Source organism: Vanessa atalanta, chromosome 15 (assembly GCF_905147765.1).
Source record: "Vanessa atalanta chromosome 15, ilVanAtal1.2, whole genome shotgun sequence".
In the NCBI taxonomy this organism is placed as follows: Eukaryota; Metazoa; Arthropoda; class Insecta; order Lepidoptera; family Nymphalidae; genus Vanessa; species Vanessa atalanta.
In genome coordinates this window covers 7,464,890-7,489,508 of record NC_061885.1, presented here as the reverse complement: position 1 = coordinate 7,489,508, position 24,619 = coordinate 7,464,890, and the positions used below count along the sequence as shown (strand labels likewise).

Genomic DNA, 24,619 nt, shown 5'->3' with positions numbered 1-24,619 from the left:
CCGAAAAGATAATACAAAGAAACATCAATCAGGTTCCTTCCAACTACAAAGTCCTAATTTGGCTGTTCCATTGTTTTCCGTGCCTTAACACCAGATATATTCTGTTTACCTTACTGCGGCCGATCGCAGATGCGTGATGCGTTTCTAACGAGCCCTGCCCGCCTCTATAATTGATTCGGACTCTGGTTTATGCGTCTTATATTCACGAATGCATAATATATATCTCGTATAACCAATAGATTGGAACCTGCACTGGTCAACTAACAGAAAATTCTATTAAGTACCATCTCTAATTTTAATTTTGATACTTATTTATATTTGACTGCTATTTTTGTATTATATTATATTTAAGTAATACTGTTAATCTTTAATGAGTGAATTGAAACATTGGCAATTTGACATATACATAATATAAGTAGTTTTGTTTTACTTTCTTTCTGAAACCATCGCGTAGTTTATATTTCCGTATTTTAGTTCCCTTTTCCACGATTCCAGTCAATTTAATAGCGCACAGCACAGGAATCTGTTTGAATAATGTTGTGCGAATCGGAGCGTAGCTTTCGATCTCTGCTAACAATTGCTTGCCTGATTGAACGATCGTGTTTGCTGTAATGAGACCTTACCTATTGAGATTGTTCATACATTGCGCTTAACAATGTTCACGATAATGAATCCGACATATCAAAAAGGATTCTAAATGAACGCTAACGGGGCAGGGTTTGACGTCTGTTGAATAGATTTGCACGCGGAAGGCTCAGTGGGAAAACGATTCTCAGATTGGGAGTGTTAGTTGAATAAGTCCAAAAATAAACAATTTATAAATATACGTGATATTCAGCAGAGTAAATTTAATTTATAATTGAAAGTAAACTCAACTATTTATCAGGCTCGGGAAGCACAAAGCCGGTTACCACGACACGCCGTGGCCGTGACGTTAATTCGCAACCCTCTCTGCCAATTAGTTTCAAAATATCCACACTATTGTGCTGCTAGCCGCCACATAGCACTTAATAATCAACTAGCGGTAGTATAAAATGAACTTTATATACACAGCTATAGAGTTGAATATGTTAAACAGGTGGGAATATTAGGTGGGCGATTTCACTCGGTGCCTAGGTTTAAGTCAAAGGGCTTCTTAATCCGGACTTGTAGGTCGTTACGCGTTATTATAACGCGAACGGAGTCGGCTACTTCTTCGCTCATTTACATCTCATTAAGGATGCTATTATTGGACTAGAGGACGCCACGCATTATGCGAAGTTTCGTTTAAAGCTTTCAGCATTCATACAATTTTCTAGGAATAGATCACAATGCCCTACTCCGGCGGCTTAATGGCAATCAACTTTTACTTGCTTCTTTTAAGTTTGAACGTTTTTTTCCGCTATAAGTCGGCATTTAAATCATTTTCTAATCAACGGTTTTTTTATTTTTAATTAATATTTTAAATTTCGAACGTGCCGTCGATATTGCTCACTCGTATAAAAAAGTTTTTAATATATAAAAGTTTTTAATATATATAATAGTATCGTATATTTTAATAGTTATATTTTACGTATACTGTACGCAAATGAGTTAGCAGGATACGTCTCCTGTCGTAAAAGACGCTTATATTAGCGACATCAATTACTTCGCGTCCCGTGTCCGTATTCGGTACGGTCTACGCATTCGCGATGTAGCGATAGCTCCGTCTGCCTGATGGATGGTAATTAAAGTGGATCGCCAAACAAGTGCTGAGACCGCGCTGACCTCTCTAACTTACTGTCAGGGTCACGAGTGTCACCAACTTTGTGTGTTCTTTTCCCCTTAACGTTAGGGAAAAGTTAACGTTTTGATATAACTACGATAAATGTTGTGGCATTACTATTAATATACTAAATCTTTTAACTATTATGAGGGTTTTTCAAAAAATATATTTATAAATGATAAAAAAGTTTTTATAATTTAGTTAGAATTGTTTCTCCAAATATTATTTCGACTTTTATAATACGACGAATTATAGCTTGTAAATTTACGACGTGAAATAAATGTTCATATAAATACACTATTAAGAATACTACCTTTTTCCATCGTCAAATCAATCTAAGTAAACATTATCAATAGCGCAGTCTTACCTGAAACGGTACTTATGAAAACAGTTCTTAAATTTTAAGAGATAAGGTCGTTTTTACATTGCAATTTAGTTACACTCAACAATTCCTAAGGACAGAGGAACTCACTGTCTCATCAGTGTCGCACAAGTCCAAGCAATTAGAGTAAGGGAATAAGAAAAGAATTTATTCGGTTTTAGTTTATACCTTTAGTGGTTTGAGAATATAAATTATTAAAGTAAAATGTATTGAAAGTCATACATTTTAAAATTACTTTTCTGTATTCATTCATCCTAATTAAACTATCCCGTTTATTTTAAAGTACTACAATATAAAAAATGTGAGATGAATATTATTTTATTTTTACTTGTATTTTTATTAGTGAGGAGAAAAGTATGAAAACTAATTAGATGTTGTTATTTTTTTTCAGTTTTCACACTATCGGCATCTTTTGACTTTCATAGAGACTATAATTTGTTTGTTTTTGTTAAAAACGATACGAACATATCTTTGTTTGCGGTTATGACTCCAAGTTTGAGAGCAATGTCATAATTTGTACTAGGATGAGCGATAGGAATGAAGAGAACATAATCACACCAACAGATTCTCAGAACTCCAAAATTAAAAAAACTGTTTTTTTTTTCGAAAATTGAACACTTTAAATAGAAAAGATAAAAAACGCAATGAATAATATAATGAATATATTATATTTGCCTTCGCAATCACTATACCAATATTGAATATTTTTAATGCTATTTCGGCTTTTATAATCTGCCTTAAAAAAATCTTAACATAAAAAGTAATTTAAAATAAGTTTAAATTATCATCTGTTAAATAGTAAATTGTATTACATTGCGTGTACCAGAGGGATATACAGTAATTACACTGTTTGAGGATAGTATGTTAATGCTACTTATATTAAACTGTAATGCCATTACATTCCTAGCGGCTTGGGCGTGACATTAAACCTATATAATTTACACTATTTGCTAATATAATTAGAGTTTAAATTTTTTGAAACAACAATTATATCTTATAATCTGTGTAGGTAATATGGTCAAGAAGGGATATCGTTTTATCAGAGGTAGAGCTTAAAAAATCTCCTTAAACTAAAACCATATTTTGTTTGGACATTGCTGAAGATTATTTGACAAGGATAAACTAAAGATGTTGTCTTTTTGACCGATTTCAGACACGGCGGTATTTTCAACGGAGACTGGAGAACTGCGACGGAGATAATATTATAGTCTGTTATCGCAAGTGTGATACGCGACTCTTTTATGATGTATTGGACGGCTATCAGACACAACAGCTCGTGTGCAGTACTAGCATTACGTGCGTAGTTACGGAAATGTAAACTCTGGCAACGTAAAAAAAAACATTTAAATTTAATTATTATTGTACCTATGTCAGAACATATTTGCAAAAAATATCAATATTTATCAGATTATAATGTACAAATCAATTTAGGCGTGAAAATCTAACATTTTGAAATATTTTCATAGTTAGGTAGTTCTTACAACTTTTAACTTAATCGAACTAAATTATATTCAGAAAGCAACTATATAATAGAAGAACAAATTATACTTATTTTTGACATTTACAGACAATACTTTGAGATAATAAAAAAAAAAAGATGTTCCTGCGATACACTTGTGTGCTAACTAAATTAAAAAATAAAAATCTACCAAGTTTTATTTTGCAACGACTTAAAATCGCCACATCCAAATCCCAGTACACCCCCATCTATAAATATCTGCCGATGTCGATCTTATGGCATAAACATACAAAACCGTATTTGACAATTCTAATTCCACTTAAGTCTGAAATCCTCGTACATGTTTTTATAGAAAATATATGTAATAACAGATTGTACCTATCGTGTCTTGTGTATTTAAATTATGCATAAAAGTATTATTAGTGTAATATTCCAAGTCTCTGTTCAAGCAAGGGTGAATATTGTGAAACCATAGGCGTCAGTAATTTGCGGAACTATCCGTGTAAGTACTTCATCCGGTTTATTCTAATAGAATTAACGTCGTTCACGCTAGTAACGCGACTGTATTTGTGGAACTTGAATGTCTAATTGAGAACGGCTCATATATGTCTGTTATGTCTAAATAATTTATTTGTATTTTAATGATTGTATCGTGATTTAAAAAATAATTAGTAATTCTATTTCGTGAGGAAAGTTCGCAAGATTTTTCTGATGAATATTTTGTTTATATAAATAACGCAGTAGTCAGTAGCCAGTAATTAATAATTAAATAGTTTTTTTACCATATTGTTAAAAACAACGACTTTACTCATTATAACGTAGTGATTTCAGCTTGTGTGTATAAATAAAATGGCGAAGATTAAAATAAAAATATTTCGTTGATTAAAAAAAGAAACATACAAATATTATACAAGTCATTTCTTCGTCCACTCCCCATAGTAATTTGAACGACCATTAAGCAATAATTTGATCGAATTTTATATCCATCACGGCAACGCGCGAGTGGCTTGAAACGTCCATTATCTCGCTTCCTTCCGACTCCCCGCGGAAATCTCACCGCATTCAAATATTTAATTACTTTAGCTCTCGATCATTTATAAACTCGGGCGGGAGTGCTATCATAAAACGCGCTAATGCCTTATAATTAAAACATTCTCAACAAGCCGTGGCGTAATGGCACCTCCGGCGACGGTTTCCTCCGATGGAAAAAAACGCATAAAAAATTACATTCACCCCAGAGCGCTCACCCCTTGTGTTGGGAAAATCGATTAAAAAGAGGAGTCGCGGGGTGAAACGGCGCGGGGAGCGGGAGTTTAATATGTACGAAAAAATGCACGACTCCGCGGGAGCGAGGGAGAGCCGAGGAGCTCAAGTTGCCTTCAATTTTTATAATTACGTTCATACGTGAGCGCGGGCAACGACGCCGCGCCGACACCGACGTCGCAGCCTCCCTCGCACTCACTCACCGACTACCCAGTTCACTTCTTGTACTCGTACCACTCAAAATTGTTATTAACAATTTAATTGCTAAATTCAAAACTTCACTTAAAAGTTACATTTACATTTCATGCCAGCTTTGAATGATAAAACTCTTATACTATACCTATATATTTTATAAAGTAAAACCAAACTTTATATTTTCCACAGCAACCTTCATCAGCGAAATATCTATAGATATACACAGTAATCATGTGTGGAAGGGGGCAATATGAGCGGGATAACCGGCTAGAGGACGTTATCTCAGGAGACGGTTTGCAAATGAGCGGGACACGCACACAACCGCGTTCACACATACGCTAATCCACGTCCATACGCGTTACGTACACGCTTGCGTACATTTTATAAATAGATATCGCTTTTTTATCCGGGTACAAGAATACGTCGGGGGTGCCACCCGGAGGAGGGGGACCCCTACGGGGGACGTGTTGGATTTCAGATTGCTACGAACTGCAAAAATGAGGGATGAAAGAAATATAGCTTAAAACGCAGATATTTCCCGGCGTCTTAAGACGCGGATGCGGGAGGGTGGGGAGGGGTGTGTGTGGAACAAAGTAGAGTGGCGATATTGAACCAAAATGAAATGGTAAACGAACCGTGCGCGTCCGTTCTAATGCGAATTTATAATTTGGACATTGCCCCGGCCGGCGCACTCTTTGAACTCTCCGAGGGTGGGTTGCGAAGGTAAATTTACAAAGAGTGAGTTTGTGATTTATAAGCAGGGGAGCGTAGTTCGCCGTCTATGGTCAGATTTCGGTTAGATCCTTGAAATTATTAATGCAAGAGTAATAGAAGAGCGGTCGTTTTGAAGCAATGAAGTAGTGTTTAGGCGTATCCTCATTGCAGGTTAACGCGTATGTCCGCCGACCTAATTGCCGTCGCGCCGTCTAATCGGGATATGCGCCACGCGATAATTGCGACAGATTACTGTTACGCTGCAAACAACATTAATTCGCACAGATACGACACTTCTAGCAATCTTATATAAAATCTTAAAATCAATCCTTGAAAAATATGTAAAAATTAAATCATAATTAAATTTTAATACTTTATAACAAGACCTTTTAAAAATTGTGACAGAAGAATTTAAATGCTATGACGAATGTTTTCAAATGTATTTAATATGTCGCTTCTACCAAGTTCAGCGTTCTTTGAGTTTATTACTGACACAATTGCCAGTCTTGCTAATTCACTAATGAGTTATGTAGGTGTAGCGCGGGCGACAGAAACGTTTAGCTAACAATTGCCTTACATTAGTAATAATGAGATAAAAACTTTACATAGCAAACTGCAAGAGTTCACTAAATCATAAGTCAATACATGAGAACGTGACGCGATCTATGTTCGATTTAAGAAAGGGCTATCTGAGCGGAAAAGTGAAAATGGTGTACGTGAACGGGAAGAAAAAATATTAAAAATTAATCAAGGCTCAAGTCGGGGCTCGAGCGGAAGGGAGCACATGTGTCGACAAAAAACCGCCTCCCTCGGCGGGGCACGTGCGAGGAGCCGTTACGGCCGTTCCGCCGTCGAGTTAAAAGTTTTCTCCTCTCGGACAAACAGAGGATTTGTCACAATTACGGCGGGCTGCGCGTCCCTACTTGATTAAAACCTAAATCACGTGACGTGTTTACAGCCTCGCCGGAGGTGTTTTCAATTTGCCGACTCTAGACCAGCCATTGGTGTTCAGAACACGTCTCACTACCTATCTTGAGCCGTTCGGCGTTTTGAATTCGCTGTGAATTAAATTATAGAAAACCTAATCGGCCGATTTTCTCGCTTCCCCGGTGAGCTCGATGAGGTACTTAGTCTATCTGCTTGAAGTCACGTTTCTTAATTATTTTTAAACGTAACGAAACTCCGCGGCCCGTCGCGACGCCCATTCCGCCATTTCGTTACGGTTGCGTACCGGCCATAAAGAAGCGAGGTGAAAAGAGATTAAACATTTGAATTAATCGGGAGATTAAACATAATGAAAGAAAATCTCATTACTGCCCGTATAATGGCGGTGAGAAATATCTCTTGGCGAACGGAAAGAAAAAACGTGCTACATAAAAGCAAGGCGAGCGCAAAGAAAATTAAAAACCTCGAACGGAATTAAAAAATGTTAAAAAAATGTAATCGACGCCGGAACTGGGGCGGGGGAATGCAAACTCGAGTGGAGGGTGGTGCTAAAAGTTCTCAATTAAAGAGCAGCTACGGAAGGTCTTGGTGTAATTACATTTTTCTCATCTCCTTAAATCTGTTCGGTCGCCGAACTGACACTGGCCTGTGTAATTTGTAATCGAGACTTGTTAGCTTTCGTTTTTATTTTAAAATTTTATTTCTAAACGCGTGTCAAATGGTTTATATTTCACAAATTATATTAGCAATATCGATAATTTCATCAAAGTAATTACTTAAACTTAATAGGTAATAACAATTATACTTGAATGACATGGAAATAAAGACGAACTTACAAAATACTTTGGATAACGTTAAATTTAAAATTCACTTTATTCGAGAACGCTCTTTCGAAAGGCCGTAATTGAAAGCACTTTTGAATCGTCATTTCACAAGCATGCCATCAGTTTAATGTGAAGGTACAATCGGTTTGTAATGTTTTCAATAAACTATGGACATATTCACAGTAAATTTATAAACAATTAAATAACCTGACGGTTTAATTTTGGTATTCAATAAAAGCAATTGGATATACTGGTATTATGCAGTCTGTAAACCTGGTAGGTAAACTGCAATTAGTTGAAAATAAAATGTAAGTTTTAAATGTTTATATTTATATTTGTAAACAAGTGTACATTTTATTGATAAACACAAATCAAAGTTCCTCAATGCAATGAAAATAAAATCAGTTCCATTCCTTAAAAGCTGTTTTCCACTGTCTCATTCAACCCTCGCTTTTCCCCCGACTTTAAACTTCTAATTAATTCTTGGTCGTCCAAGTGCCCGACGGAGCGTAATTAAACATCTCGCCTTGTAATTACCAACGCTTAAACTTGTCGGAACTCGTCGGAAGTTGTCGAGAATTGTCGGATTTAAGCGGTCGGTCAGTGGCCAATTAAGCGGCCCGCCTACGAGGCGATTAAGCAATTAACTGAGTTGGGGCGGACACTCGCTCATTTAGCTCAGCTCTGATTTTCCTTTGAATTTTAGAGGTTTTCCGTCTGACGCCTGCGGGGACGCTTCGCTTGTTTTTCTTTTGACTTAATTTCTACTTTCAGTTCAGTTTTGTTATTGAGACTTTATGATTTTAAACGAACAACTTTTTATTATATTCAATTTGAATTTATTTTTTTCGTACTTAGATATAGGTTTATATAAAATATTTAATACTTGTAAATTATAATGAATCAAGGACTACGAACACAATGTGAACATGTATTTTTGTATTGTCTTCGATTTCGCTAGAAACTCCCAAAGAATCGCTCATTAATTTTAATAAACAGCAATTGACGCATTAACACTGACCCGCTACCCTAATGCCATCTATAATTATGCTTTAAACGGCAGCTAATAACAGAGCGCCGGAAGGGTTGAGTCATTAATTAAAACCTCGGAATCTTCTTACAAACAAGATATCATCCCTCAACCCTTGTATTATTAAGTCGAGGTTGCGGTTCGCTTTAATTCAATAAGGCTTTGTAAACAGGCGGCAGTGAAAGGGTTAATTTGCATGTTCGTAGGGTTAACCGAGCCTTCGTTAGGGCTGCGCAATTAGGAGGGAGGAAAACTCGTGGGAAAGTAGAGGTAGGTCAGTGTTGGTAATTAAGGCATTAAAGCGCTTAGCGGTTATTGCTGGGATTGTTTTCGTGGCGTTAAATGGGGGCTTTTCATGCCCCATTGCAAAGCCTTCAGGACTTTGAAAGTGAAAATTTAGTAGTAGGAAATATATTTTTTATATGAATCATTTTTATAGGGCTTTTATGAATATTAACGTTAAAATGAACTCGTAAATAAGTTTATACATTAGAATAAGTCTTTTATCAACGTTCTAAGTATAATAATTTATATAATGTTTTTATTTAAGTGTTTGATTAAATTTTTACAAACGAATAATGGTCGATAGTTGTACAATATAAGAAAGCTTTATTATATAGCAAAATAACTTTGAAAAAACTTTTCTTTTATTAAATATCTCTTGTGTTTTGCGAGAATAGTAAAATTATCAATCGCTTTTATAATCATTGTAATTTAAATATTACTTGTTGTGATCAGTAATACCGACATACTAGCAAAGTATGCCTGATTGAACAAAAATAGTTTGTCAAGAAAGACAAGAGATAGACTTACTGAACAGGCACTAATCATAGTCTTAAGTACTAATTATATATTACCATTAATTTCGCCTCAACAGCTAAAATTGTCAAAGTAATTATATGTTGTATAACGATATCACAGACAATACTTTTATTAATAATAATTGTTTTCTGATACTCGTTGTAAATATTACTTATTTTATATTTAATTGTCAATATTTTTATTCCATATCCCATTTCAAAAGGTTGTAAAATCGTTTTGATACATTATTTTATCTGTAGATATATGACTATGGAAGTTTATTAATGATTAAGAAAGTACATTTGTATTAAATTACAGAACGATATTGTTAAATAAAACTTGATAAATTTCAACTCCGTACAGAAGCGTTATTAATATTAATATAATTGTAAGGTATAATTTGGTGCCGTAGATCCAACAAATTAGTAAATTATTAATGCACGAGACCCGCCCTCCGCGTGTTCCGGAACGTTTATTCATTTGTCTTTTAAGCGGCCCTTTGCTTTAGTTATTGTTCTTTTTAATTTTTACAAAGTTCCACGTAGGTAATTATAGTTTACATAGTAACCCCGTTTGACAATTTGTTATTTTCGTATAAATTCTTTTCGAAAAAAATATTTCGATTTTTATTTGTAATTTCCGTGCGAAGATAACGTTTTTCAATTTAATTAATATAAATAATATTGTGAAAATTTTAAATACTCGATAAGTATAAATCGTTATGATCGCGTTTCAACACAATTATTATGAAGGCCATGCTTGAATGATTGTTTATTACGCTGTAGCAAATCATTTCAATTGATTTTATATTAAAACTAATCATATTTAATGTGTAAATAAAATAAAATGTAACATTTACATTAAAAATTTGAGTATAAAAATATATATACGTTTACAATAATAACCCTTTACAGAAACAATGAAAGACAGGTGTAATAATGGATACTGACAGTGCACTGTAAAGAAACTTCTAATTGGTGAACTAATTACGTGTAGACAGTTATTAAAAAACGCCTATTATAGCATTTACCGTGTAAACGTCTGCGGCTTTTTGTTAACATTACATGCGCCGTTTAACCCGACATAGCTTCTTAATTACTAACAAACATGTTATGTATTTTAATTATTTTAATAGCATAATGGAATAATACTTTCTAACTTCGAGACTGATAGGGCACGCTGTATGATTTTGAAGTTTTTAATATAATCTGTTACTGTGTAAAATATAATAATGTTAAAATTTTCCCGCGCATGTAAAAGCGTGGGTTATGGGTAGGGCTGTGCGCCGGAGCCGATCGACCGACGCAATTTTGATTGATTGTGCTGCTTAGTGTAGTGTAACCAATCTTATTGAAAACTTGTATTGTATGCCATCGGAAAGGCCACTGCGATCGACGCTTGCCTTGTCAAATGGTTTAAATTGAAAAAAAAAAACAGGGGACAACCCTAAATGACGTTACGTCCGTGACATTTTATATTTCGGGGAGTTATTATGTTTTTGATAAAATATTTTTGCGAAGTTTACATGCACAGCTTTGTCGTTTCGTAGTTGTTTTTATATTTTTCGTTTCATACGTAAACATATTTAGTTAAACTCACTACTGATTCGTATAGTTTTTGTATGAAAATAATATGATTTTGTATAAATCATTTACATTCTAACTAGAATTCTTGAATTAAAAAAATAGCTGTTCATAAAGTTACATATGTTTAAATTTGTATTTATTCTATTTTTTTAATACTATTTGTTCATTCTGATCAAAGAGAATCTGTCACTTAACTGAGGTGTAAGTAAGCCCCGCTGTGCAAATAAAATAAATTAAACTCAATCGATACAAATAGGTTTTGCAAGCGACATGTCGGACATAAAAGCGTGTCAAATTCAACTGTCGATGTTTTCAATTTTAATCGATAGAAGGGCTTTTTAGCAAGAGGGTTGTCGGTATCGATTTTTGTACATCAAACGGGATTAATTAGATAGGATTTCACATTTCGAAAGGCACGATTTTTTTAAGCAAAATACAAACAAGACGCTTCTTTGAATTGTAAAAGAATACAACAATTAGAATAGCCGATATTGGAGCAACGCTGCGAGCGCCCTTCGATCCACCCCCAACCTCCCCGTTTCATCTAATCAAAAAGTTTTAAAAGGAAAAAATTATACCGGCCTTTATTATGAGTCAACTTTCTTAGAGGGGAGATGGTATGTTTTAATAACGATTGTGCTAAACAAAGTCACCGCAAGAATGAGGCGCCTAAATCTTATTATTATTGTAGAAAATGGATATTTATCTTAAGCCTCGGGCTTTTTCTTTGAAAATAATATAAAATAATTATTGTTGCCTATAAAAAAAAAACTTCAAGGTTTTGTTAGAATGTTAAATATTGTTAAACTTTTTAATGACATAGTGAAAAAGTGAGTAAATGTACAAATTGGTTCAGCCTAAAATAAAAGAAGTAAATATGTAATAATTCTAAATTAATGATACTAACACCACGTTGATCCACATTGGAAATTGTAATAAAATACATTTTCGAGAAAAACTAAATCCAATAAGACGTCGCATTATTCAAAGTAGAAAACTGTCTGCATTTCCTAATTAGAATTTAACTCAACAAATGACGTTAAATTCCTTTTAGGTGCATTTTAAATTTCACTTAGATCACCGGTGCGATCAAAGGCGTCGTGAAGCAAACCATTTCTATATAATTAAAGAGGTGCAGGAAAATTGCCGAAAAAAACGAGGGTCTGGAGTGGTGAAACTCCCCAAACAGTTTCTTTGCTCAACGGTTTTCTGTAAATATGATGTGTCCCTTTACACTTCCGATCGAATATGAATCTAATCTTAAGGCGTTACGACATACATTCGTGCTTCACACGAAATGCTGATAATATTTTCTAAGTCGGCTTTATTATTGCACACCTTGGATGCGTAAATCAGAGCTTGAGGCGAAATATTTTTAGACAAAAACAAGCAATTATATGCAGAGGGTGAAGGCACTCTAGTGAAATGACGATATATACTTATACATATACACAGTGGTTTACTCGTTACGTTTTAAGGGGCTAATATTAAGATATTATTTTTTTTTTATTTCAAAATGATATTATTTTAGTTACTTACTATCGTATAGAACTAATATCTTGAATATTTATATTCGAATTTAAATGAAATAAATCCTGGTATTTGTCCTAAAAAATATTTTGTTTTAAAAAGTATAATGTTTGTTTTGAAAACATTTATAAAAACGAAATACGGAGCAGATGCGGTCATGAACAGGAGAAAATGCTAAAAAATCAATGAATAGTTGCAAACATTGGGTCAAGGCTCTTCGCCTCAATGTCATCCAACGGGACCCTCTAAAAACATTTAAAAGCGTAAAGCGTATATTTTTATTTGTAACCAAATCTACTTATATACTTTTGAAACGACACTACGAACGACATAATAAATTTAAAAATTTTACGAAACGAATTTTTAAAAACCTAGGCATCAAAACACTAACTTAAAAGTGCTCAACAACGTAGATAGTCTTATGAATACCTACGAAGCGATTCGTTTTAAAAACTAATAATTTTATTAACTCATAATTTTATAGTTTAAAAATAAAGCATTCCGTTTTGAAATGTGTCTTTAACTCTTTGCAGTAGAACACTTAAGACACTAGAAAATAAAACCTCTAAAGGAAACCAAGCTATTGTTTCAAGTTTACAAACATATAGACTATAGGAAAATTTTCCGTAAAATTATACTAAGCGGTTGTTTCGAGTATGACGTCCGCGTATAACTAACATAACATTAATATGAATCTTTGTCGTTCAAGGACACATTATGTAGCCATGTTTCTGTATCACGTTTATCCTGCATTCTAATTTGGCCGTGTAGCTTCTTCATTTACATTGATTTAAATCGACTTTCAATAAAAGCGTATAAATTTACGGACCTGTGATGGCTAACGGTCGAAATAAAAATTGTATGTAATGTTCGGGATTCGAATTGATCTTCAATATATAAAAATCAATTGATTCATTTGTTCTAATGTACGTCGTTATAAAATAATTTAACGGCACAAATATTTATTATTATATAAAGATAGAACATTCAAATGCAATGCACACTCTGTGCGATGAAATAAACTTTAAACACATCTTCTTAAAAGCAGAGAAGGTTTTTACCCAATGGCAGTAGATATGTGGAAGCAACTTTTCTTAATCTATACTAATATTATAAATGCGAAAGTAACTGTCTGTCTGTTATCACCGCCAAACCACTGAATCGAATTTGATGAAATTTGCTTTGAAACAAGGTTGAACCTCGAGTATAGACGCGGGCGTATTTATATGGAACATACTCTTAAGACAGATGTATGAATAGTAGTATTGTATATTTATATTGTGTCTTATCCATAGCTACAAAAATTTTGGATTACAGTTTTGGTATGTTGGAATAAACGATGGTATACCGGAGAAAGAATAAAGATAATAAACATTATATACAACTTGCTCATAGCTCAGCTATACCTTGTACTACAAACAGTTCTTTGTTTATAATATACTTATATCCGCTATAATTTTACTCCCAAAGTTCCAATTACAGCTCTGTCGCCTTTAAAACGCAATTTTTTCGCAAATCCATAATTAAATGACATCGCTTCAAATCGATGTCAAATGTTGTTTATTTCGGGGTTTATATGCTCTTGTGGTTGTGATAGCCTATGCATATGGAACTAGTATTTTCATTCTGATTTAAAAGTAATCCGTAAGCATTATTAAGTATTATATACATTTTTATTATAATAATCCATGTCTGTTTATTGTTTTTTACCACGAAAAAGCCTTGTAAAATATGGTATGTGTAAGACCCCACGTTGCGCTCTTTTACGTCCACAAAACACATCTCTGTAATCACCTTATAAAGGGATTACTATAAATAAAGAGGAAAAAGGAAATTAACCGCATTAGGTGAGGAAAAAATCCCGTCCCCTTGCAATATGTGAACTCCCACTGATAAAACACTTTATGTACGGTTTTTCGTGTAAATGAAACAATGTGTTATTATTTTCATATATAATTCAATTGATTTTATTTTCGTCTTTATTGCTTTTATAATAAGAGCTATAAATATAAAAAATATTTCAGTATATTTTAATCTAATTTGCTTAAGCTCGTTATTTTTGAGAGAGCGTACACGAAACTTTTAAAGAAGTTTTTAAGTAGCGAACGACGTCATTATATACTAAGGGTTGCAGAGATGAGGCGAAATCCTCGAGGATACATAAAAATATGCAGTAGGCAACCCCTGCGTAGGTTTATACCCGGGAGGCGCAACGAGTAGGGGATAAAAAAGAAAATGAGAAGTTATGTTTTCGGTAATAAAGGCCGGACGAGAGAAATCGTTTAAGACGCCGCCAAATGAGATGGAACGAATATATTTGATTATTTTTATGGCGTGGAATGGCGATACGGCACGGTCTCGGCTCTTAATGTCTATTTGTTTTACTCGAATTTAATATTATATTGTTTATGGGTAACATTTTATAGGAATCAGCTTCATTTTTAAATTAAAAATCATTTCAATCGAAGGCTTCTGTCTTTTTTATATGCCATGTTTATTACACGTTTATAATTTTAGTAGTTTATGTAAGTAATAAACTATGATGCCTCTTTATGTTAGAGTCTACGTTACAATAGTAAGAATCGGCCGATGTTTTATTAAGAAGAAATATTAAAAGAGAGGTTTCAAATGGATAAAAATGATTAAAAGGAAAATCAATAAGCGATATCCCCTTTCGATTTATGATTATAATAATTGAGAGGCAGTCGTTATTTTTATGGCTTCTGTAAAAAGGGCATGAATCAATACATGGGACACAAAGCGTAATTTATAGGACTATGGGTACTCGTTTAATTGCTTTGAGAAAAATATCACTAGAACTCGTGCCGTTCGTGTTAATCTTTACGATTAAATATTAAATATTATCTCTTATTGTCAACATTCTGTCGTTATATATATATATTAAAATCTGCTTGTTCCACATAATGTATTGGAAGTTTTATTTTTAAAAATGTTGTGTTCTATTTTTAAATTAATGGGTCCGCCATTAGAATTTTAGAAATATCATCTATTATTTGATTTTTTTTTTCAATATTCACTTCCCTTATCATATGTAAGAATTTTTTTTAAGAAAAAGTACTTACTTCTAATTTACTTTATAGATGTTTATAAACTTTTAATGATTAATAAATTAACATTTCGGAAAGTGTTATTTTAGTAATTCATAATCAGACGTAATATATATTTATCTAATAAAAAAAAACTTACGCACACATCCGCAGACCCTCGCGACACATAATGAAAGGAGGGTACAGTGATATAATGCAGTTTTTTATTGCTTACTCTATACCCACAAGTAAAAAAAATACTGACTACGTATTATACATTTTAACTATTAGGATAAGAAGGGTTCGGACTACGGACAGGGGTTAGTTCGCTTGATAAAAAATTTACGTCTACAAAAGTTTTGCGTAGAGCAGTCTTAATGGATAGAGGACTGTTCTGTTATGGTGTATGTTTTCCGTATATTTTTCCTAAAACATACGTATACGTAGGTCTCTTTTGATAGTAGAAATAGTCATTCGATCGTAGAGAAATATTTTGTTGAAATTATTCAAAAGTCTGATGAATATATTTCAATGCAGTCCGAACGATCCTGTCGTCTGTGTTTTATCGTCAGGTAGCTTCTTGTTTCTGAGAAAAAAATATTTATATCTCCTTCTATTAGAAATCCCATTGTTCGCGCGGGGCACGTCAGCACGCGACAAAAGGAACATTAATTATAATATCCGATTAAAAAACGCCATTTAGCTGCGCGAGACCTCCTTTGTTTGAGATGATTGAATTTGGAATTACCAACATTAGCTATCGTCTCTGGGGAGAGGAGCCTGCATATAAAAACACTTCCTAATTTGCATAGACAACGAACTCGTTTTTTATACAGCTTAGGCATCTTAACTTAAGATCGTATTACGTGGAAGCGTAAGTCACCGAGAAACTTCGTATAAACAACGAAAAACTACCGAAATATGAGGATCCAATTCCATAAACCACATCGGAGGAGGAAACATACGAGTTATGATCGTACGTGCCCGCACATAGTAATTAGATATTAGGTTTCCGAGCTAATCGTAACTCGCACGGGTGTTGTTTTTAAAGGGAGAATAAATCACACGCACATACATAGCGAAAAAAAAAACCCTAAAAAGAAACAATGTCAGCGTGCGGAACAAAAGAAATTATAGCGACGCGGATCCATCGCGAAAAAAATCGTTATGATAATAATAAATGAAATGGTTAAATAAAACGAAGTTATAATAACGACCGAGAACAATAGGCGCATTTTATTCGTTCGGAAATGAATCAAGGTTTGTTTAGTTAGCTCGACATAGATAAACTTTTTGACATTTCGCGCTCGGCTTCCACGCGGCAGCTGTCGTAAATTTTTGGATTAAATTCATTCGCGTGAAGTACTGTATTATAATGAGGTACTTTGTTTCGCTTGTCTGCCTCTGTAATAACTAAACCTTTTTATTATTATAATTATGTATATTTCGAGGTTAAGTTCGGATTTGAACGAAATTGTTCATGTAATGTGTCTTTTGAAGCTATTGGAAAGTTGCGGTAAGATTAGGTGCGGCGTAATAGAAACGGCGGTGTAATGGGGCAACGGTACTCCCATATTTTTATAATAACGCACGGCACAGATGCACTATTAATCTCGTACGCGATGTGTAGTTATTAAATCTTGGAAGAGCGGACGATGTCGTCCGACGTATTATTAATGGAAGTGTATCACGGGAGCCATTAGATACGTAATTAACATCGATCGCGGTCGTTAGAAAAAAAAATCAACTCGAGTGCTCTTGAGCGGAGGAGAGAGGAGTCGCGTCACTCCTCTGACGACGAATAAAAACGTCATTAAAGATTGATCGCCCGAAGGAAGTATCATTAATATTATTCAATTAATAAAATGTAATTTCGCGAGGTAAAATGCTCACCCCGAGGAGGAAAAGCAATTAGTGGCTAGATTGCAATCCGTCAAAACAACTGCGTCGAGTATTAAAAAAAAAACGACGAGCGTTCATTAAAAATAGAAATTCACGAGGGGTGAATACGTAAGAAGTTTTTTGCATAAGACGGAGGCGCCCTCGTTTTTTAAGTATTTTTTTTTGTTGCAAACAAACTATGTGGGAGCACCGTAAGCGGTTTTCGTCACACTCGCCCAGTGTTACTGTGAAGTTTTTTTTTAATTGTGCGCGTAATGACTGTTGTTATGGTTTTATAGCGCCGTAATGAGCGGAGTCGCGCGGTGACATTTGCATGTGATCGCGGGGTATTTTTTTCGTTGACACTTTTGTTGATGAAGTTTTTTCGACCGTTTTTTCTTGCTGTTTATGGCGAGCGATACGGCTTTATTTAGAGTTTGTGGTTAAACATTTCAGAAGCTACTTGTTTATGGCTAAGGGGTGGTTTATTGTTATTTTTTTAAGTGTCAAAATTTAGCACTGCATTAAAATTTACATAGCGTATGATTCTACACTAAATATATTTTTTGAAATACGTTTAAAATTATGAATAATGGTAGCGTTCATCATTGTGATTAAGTAAGTTATTCACAAATGTACCGATAAAAATGTAATTTTCCAAATACTAGTTTACCTAGAAGTTACTATACAAACAATTGGGCGATACGAAATGATAATAAACGACGGCGGAGTGACGTGCCGCCAGGGCCGATTTGGTATTAGCAATCATTAAATTGGAAATAATGCTATATTGCCGATACACCGCTTTTCTTTATAAATATCTCTCACGTGATGCCCGTGCCGTGTCGTGTCACGAACCTTACGAAACGATGGAAATATTCAAATGGCGATATAAAAAAGACAAGTTAGGTAGCATTTAAAAAGCTTGTTTGTTTAGCGACGAATCGTTTCTAGACATGACACGCAGTGCACCGCGCATCCGACCGTCTCGTCGCAACTTCTCCATACCCGTACACACAATAAGCCTTTATATCTATGGAATAAGGCTTAATTTACTTTGTTTTCAATGTAAATACGATATTGTTAGTAGAGCAGCCTTTTTATTGAATATTGATTTGATCTGGAGTATGAAAAATATAAAATAGTTTTGGAATAAATTTAACTTGATAAGCTTTTTCTATTCAGTAAAAAAATATAATTCGAAAATATAAACTGAGTAATTGTTGACATCATATTTAAAATCAATACGATGCATAACGAAGCCTTGATATAAATAAATAATTCTATTAAAGTATGCGCACGTGCGGCCAACATATTCGTTAATGTCATGCCATTTTATATCAATTCAATGCATTCAATTTAAAACATATAATAAATACGTACGCCATATTGTTATAAAAATTAAAATCTATATGAATATTCATATAAATCAACATTACTCACTAACAATGGCACTTTTATCGAAACGCAATTTATTTGCTTATTTAAAGAAATTTGTTACGCGTGTTAATATTTTTTTTAACATTTTTTACTCGCATAAATCTATTTTTATTTATCGTGTTCATTATTAGATTGCAGAGGAAAGAAAGGGATAGCTATACGTTTAATAGTTCGATAGATTTTGTGTCATCGATACAGAAGTTTTTTAATGGTTTTAAAAAAATGGCGACAATGGCGCGAGTCGATTCAACGCTTTTTATTTATTGGTAGTCGTAAATTTTGGTCAAAATTAAATCGACTCTAAATCCCGCTTTCCTTTTCGCTCTATAATGGTCGTATATTTATTATTTTTTAATAATTACTATAAATCAATTTGTAACTCTTTTATTGGAAAAAATAAGTCGCCATTTTTGTAATGAAACAGTTTTAGATTCCGGACCAAAGTACCTACGTATTTATAGGATCTATATGTATTTAATTTTTTTTATGTTATAAGTAGGTGGACTGGCGAATGGCGTTGATAGTGTAAGACATTGTAAACATTCCTATGCGCTACCAAACTTGGGAACTAAGATGTTAGATTTATACAGTAACTATTTTTAATTCATATTTGTACATATTTAAGCACTTAATGTTTTCAATTCTTATGTTAATAAATATTGGACTAAGAGGAAAACATAATTAAAAAGTAAAATTTCTTAAATATGTAAGTTTAGTCATAGGTCTTTTTAGAATTAGCTTTGGGGAAGAACGAAATAAAGCGTTTCAATTTCTTAAGGAATGGTACGAAACTGTTAAAATCAACTAACACAATAGGAACATGTGCAATTCAGTACACGCGACAGAACATTTAAAACATTTTTTTATTTCTTTTTTTGGGTCAAAATGTTTTTTTTTTAAAGTAAACTTTAAATTCGACCTTAATATATGTCTTATAATTCAATCTTTACAATAATTATTTGTTTATTATTTTAAATAGAGATAATAAGTAGCATTATTTGGCAATAGTACTTATTTAAATATTATAAATATTGTTTTTATTATTAGGTATTAAAGATGTAAAGTACAAAGAAAATAATTTATATCGCCTAAAAGGAGGAAGTATGAAAGTTAGATTATCACAATTCTTTTTTTACATTCATAATTAAGAAAAGGCGTAAACGTAAAATAATTTGAGCAATTTTTCTTTTACAATCACTGCGAAAAACAAAAACGTTATAAAAATCTTGAGAAACACAAAAGATTCTTTGAGCTACGTAACCGCACTGTTCGAGGTGCCAAAGACAATGATAATTGTTCCACGTGAAATATAGTGTTGCCACTGACAAAAGGAGCATAGAGAAAAAAATTACATTTTTCATTGTAAGCTCCGGCCCATTCACTACAGGTGGGGCGATAGGGTGGGCACGGACAATGAATTCTATCAATGGACGGTACGAATATATATTTTTTTTCCTAAAAAAATATTAGGTATTCAAGAAACAAGCCAACCATTAATTACTATTGGTCAAAAGCATGACTTGAGATTTGCATTGCAATTGTGTCTTTCAAAAGTTTTATAGAATTGTCTTTGTGATTTAAATATAATAAATTATTCAGCATTGTGTGTATTGATGTTTTAAATTTATAAAATCACAGTCTGTCCGTTTGATGACTTTTTTTTTAAATAAAAAAAGTAATCATTCTTATTGAAAAATCTTTTTCGGTAAATACTGTGGAGGTGATCAAAAATTATTATGAGTGCTTTATATAGTTACAGACAAACCTAGTAACTTTTCAGTAGAGTCTACACACGGAACCACGAAACATAAAGCCACCAGGTCTTTATGTTTAAGTTTGTATGACGATTAAAGAGTTCGCAAAACAGTTTATTATAATAAAGCATGTTTCGCAATGATTTTGATTTGCAAAATGAAAGGTCCCAATATTCATAAAGAATCTAGACTGATCCAATAGAATAAAACCCTTTGATCGTTTGTGAGCCCAAAGAGCTTAATACTTATTGACACGTTTTTGATAAAGAGAAAAGATTGTTGGAGTGTTGTAAGATCAATTTATAAAGTGTGGTTATCAAGGATTAAAAAACTATATTAATTATTTAGTGATCCGCTTAAATAGAAACTGGTAATCATCAACATCATCCTCCCAAATTCGTCCATTGCTGGACATAGGCCTCTCTAAATGCCACTCCACTGTGGTCTTTCTCCGGCAACTCATATCCAGCTCCTGCCAGCCGTCTTGCGCAAATCATCACTCCACCGTGCCTGAGTAATAATGCACTGGTAATGCTTCTAAATGTTCTTCTAGGATTATAATTAAACGTTGTGACGTAGCCTGTGTGTACTGGAATTAATTCCGATTCCGAATTACAGGATAAAGTAAATTAAAAAGTAGAAAAGCAGCGCTCGTTATTGTTTTACTGCTGTGCAGAGGAGAAGAAACTTGTTCAACCACGATGGTTCAATGCGGACTGTTGATATAAATGTGTTTAAACGAACATACAGTATACTCTTAAGAATAGCCGTTGCCTCCAAAACTAGACAGGAGAAAATCATCCAATATATTTAAATTAATCACAGGAGACTTATGACTATATATTGTAATTCATCTCTACTGAACTATAATAAGGAAAAATATTGTTTTATTTCTTTCCAGAACACATTTAAACAAACTATTACTGAGCGTTCGAAATACAATAAACAGTAAATTCTTTGAATGGGGGATTAAAAGGCAAGCCATTTATTAATATATACAGCTGCGTGCTCCTGCGCATCGTAGTGTAAAATCGACACCGATGACAAAACGTCCCTTGATGTGCGCGATAAAATAATACTTGCGAATTCAAACTATTAACATTTTTTACCACGAACGATATCGAATCTATGATTAAAAGATTAAAACCTCTTTCGAAATATAAAAAAAAATAGTAGGGCAATTAATACTGAAAATGCTGTACATCCAATATTTGGCTTACAAGCTCACTTCTTGTTCCATTTTATATTTCTGGAAAGTATCTTATCTATAGATAAATCTTGTCCACGTGCCCATGTTTGTGGTAAGTGTTATCATCTTTCAAGATTTATAACCACTCTAAAAGTGCTAGGTAGTCCAGGGTCCATCAAGCGCCATAGAGCAACAACGCCTTTGTTTATTGTTCCATGACAAAAAAAAAAAAAACGTTTGACTAATCCAAAAACAAAAGTCGATTTACGTCACGGCTTTAAAATAAAAGATGCCGTTTGTTAAGGGATTACTTTCTGCAGCACAATATTGGGCTTAGACAATGCATTCAGGTAGCGATTTCTGTGCACGACAGTGTCAAAGATATTTTTGCGTTTGTAATTATAGAAAGCCACTGCATTTTAAATCTTATTTGTTGAAAATAAAAGTCCCTATTTAATTACTTAAGGTATATTTTTTAATTTGCACGAAAATTAAATTTCTTCGAAATGTTTAGTAATCGAAAAGTTGAATAATCTGTGTCTGTTATTTTGCTTTAATTATAAATTTAATTAAAACAAATAATATGTACTTGTTTTTTAAAGCTAAGTTTCATAATCGGTTAATATCATTTTTCATATAATTTTCGCGTAAATTGACGTCGTGATTATCTTACTAATTAAATTTTTTTCATTTTAAGCTATATGGTTATCCGAAGAGACATCTTCACGTGATAGCCGGATATCGAAGACATCGTAAAGATACTAAATCAATAACGAAGAAATTTAATTCCGCGAAAGTATTTAGTTTAGATAACGTTCGCTCCGATGATGTTTGTTTTACATATCTCCCAACAGACGTGTAAACATGGCGACCAATGGTCTTATAAATTATAATATCCTATCTTTTAACGCGGGGTAAAAATGCTAAGAAACTATTGACGCGACTTCGGCAAACCAAGATAAAATAAATATTTTAGGGTGGCCTCGCCCTAAACAAACACAGTCGGGATTTGCTGACCGCCGATATAGTTTCAATTTATTACGCCGAAAATTTCATCACTTCTAATACTCTCGGACAGAATTTTATCTGTTTAGATTTCGAGGAAAAATTTTATTTATTTTAATTTAAAGTTGCATGCTTGTTTGCGTGATACGACCGCGTGCAGTTTACAATTAAATATTTTTTTAAATAAATAATTATTTAAATTAACGAGAAGGATATATTTATAGTAGTATAAATATTAATGTATTTTTCTGCTCGGTAAACGGGAGACATTTCTCATACAGTATATTTTTCTATTTCGAATTCAACAAAGGGAGATGGACTGGGCGATTATTATTTTTCTTCGTACATTAAAATTAAACAAGTAACATGAATTCACAAAGAAAATACCAAGCGCACTATAGAAGGCGTAAAAAATGAGTATCTTTTCTTACTCATTCAAAAGGTACAATCAGATAAAAGCTGCACCTTACGGAACAGTTTTTAGTAAGTTTACGTCGTATAATTAATATTGGCGAGCTCACGGCGCATGCGCTGCACAGCCTCAGCGCAGGCGCAGTTATCGCGAGAATTATCAAAAGCCTGCAATATTTCTTCATTAACGACGTGCCAGCGCGCAACTCGTCATCTTATTGCCTTATACACACCACAATATTCTCTGTAAGTATGTGAATTATGAACATTTTATTGTATCCACACTTCTGGATTTAAGCTAGGGTTCACTTACTCTGAAACGTCGAGGAAATAAAAGCAATCATGAAATTTTACGAACTGTTCAATAAAAACCGAAGAGAGAACCACTTATAGAATTATAAATGTTTTAGCGAAATATTGCCTTAATACGTAGCCATCATAAGTTCTTATTTAAGATAACAAATGAATATAATAAAATAATCATTGTTGTAGGAAATCAAACGGGTAGTTTATTCATTTCTATTCGTTTAGTAAAACATTCTTACATTTTAAGGTTTTCACAATAATTTAATTTATAATTTAGTGACGTGTACTATTGTTCGGTTCCATGTAAGTGTTTAGATAGACAATCTTCTATTTCTTATATCTGACATTTGGCTCCGAGAAATCTTAATTTCACACCAGGCACGTAATCCGCGAGACGCGCACTATCAATAGACTCTTCTTAGAACCAAAACAGTAGCTACCACTAAAACATGGAAAGCGAAGCGAATTCAAACTCAAAAGTTGTTTTTTAAAGTTAAACAGAAGGCCCAACATAAAGCGTCCGTAATTTATCAAATAATATGACAGCGTTCAACGAATATAATTTTACGAAAATTGTAAAGAGTATTGTGTTTCATAATTAATGAAGCAACAAGCTTTCTCGGTAACGAAATCCCCGATCTTAGATTCGGATCGTCATTACTTGTCTCTTTGTGCGACATTCTTTTGCGCCCAGGTGTTCCAATAATAATTATACTGTATGGCGAAGAAGTAAGACAAATAGATACAAAAAGGCACAGTGAAGAACGAGAGAAAATATCGGCCCTTGCGTTGATTGATAACTGTGACAAAAATGCACCAGATGAAAAATAATAATTATGAAGTCTTTTGTTAGAAACATATGAACTTAAATAGGGTTGCACTACGCTTGTTTTTAATTACGAAATAAAATATTAACGGTATAGGTGATATGATATTTAAATATTTTTTATTACAAATCTGATTTAAGTAAATAATTCCAATAGATTAAATAAGACATATTAAAATAATTGATGAAGTTAAGTCTACTAGTTTAACATTACGTGGAATTTGTTGCCGTAAATACTCAGGGAATGAAACAAATAACATCGTAAAGAATATATTTAAGGTATGATT

The 24,619-nt window shown here is 33.4% G+C and overlaps 1 protein-coding gene across 1 annotated transcript in view; it reads right to left on the bottom strand.

The window, feature by feature from the left end:
- Nucleotides 1-24,619, bottom strand: part of LOC125069616 (zinc finger homeobox protein 3) — a 108,257-nt gene that overhangs the window by 1,187 nt on the left and 82,451 nt on the right. The window lies entirely within an intron of this gene.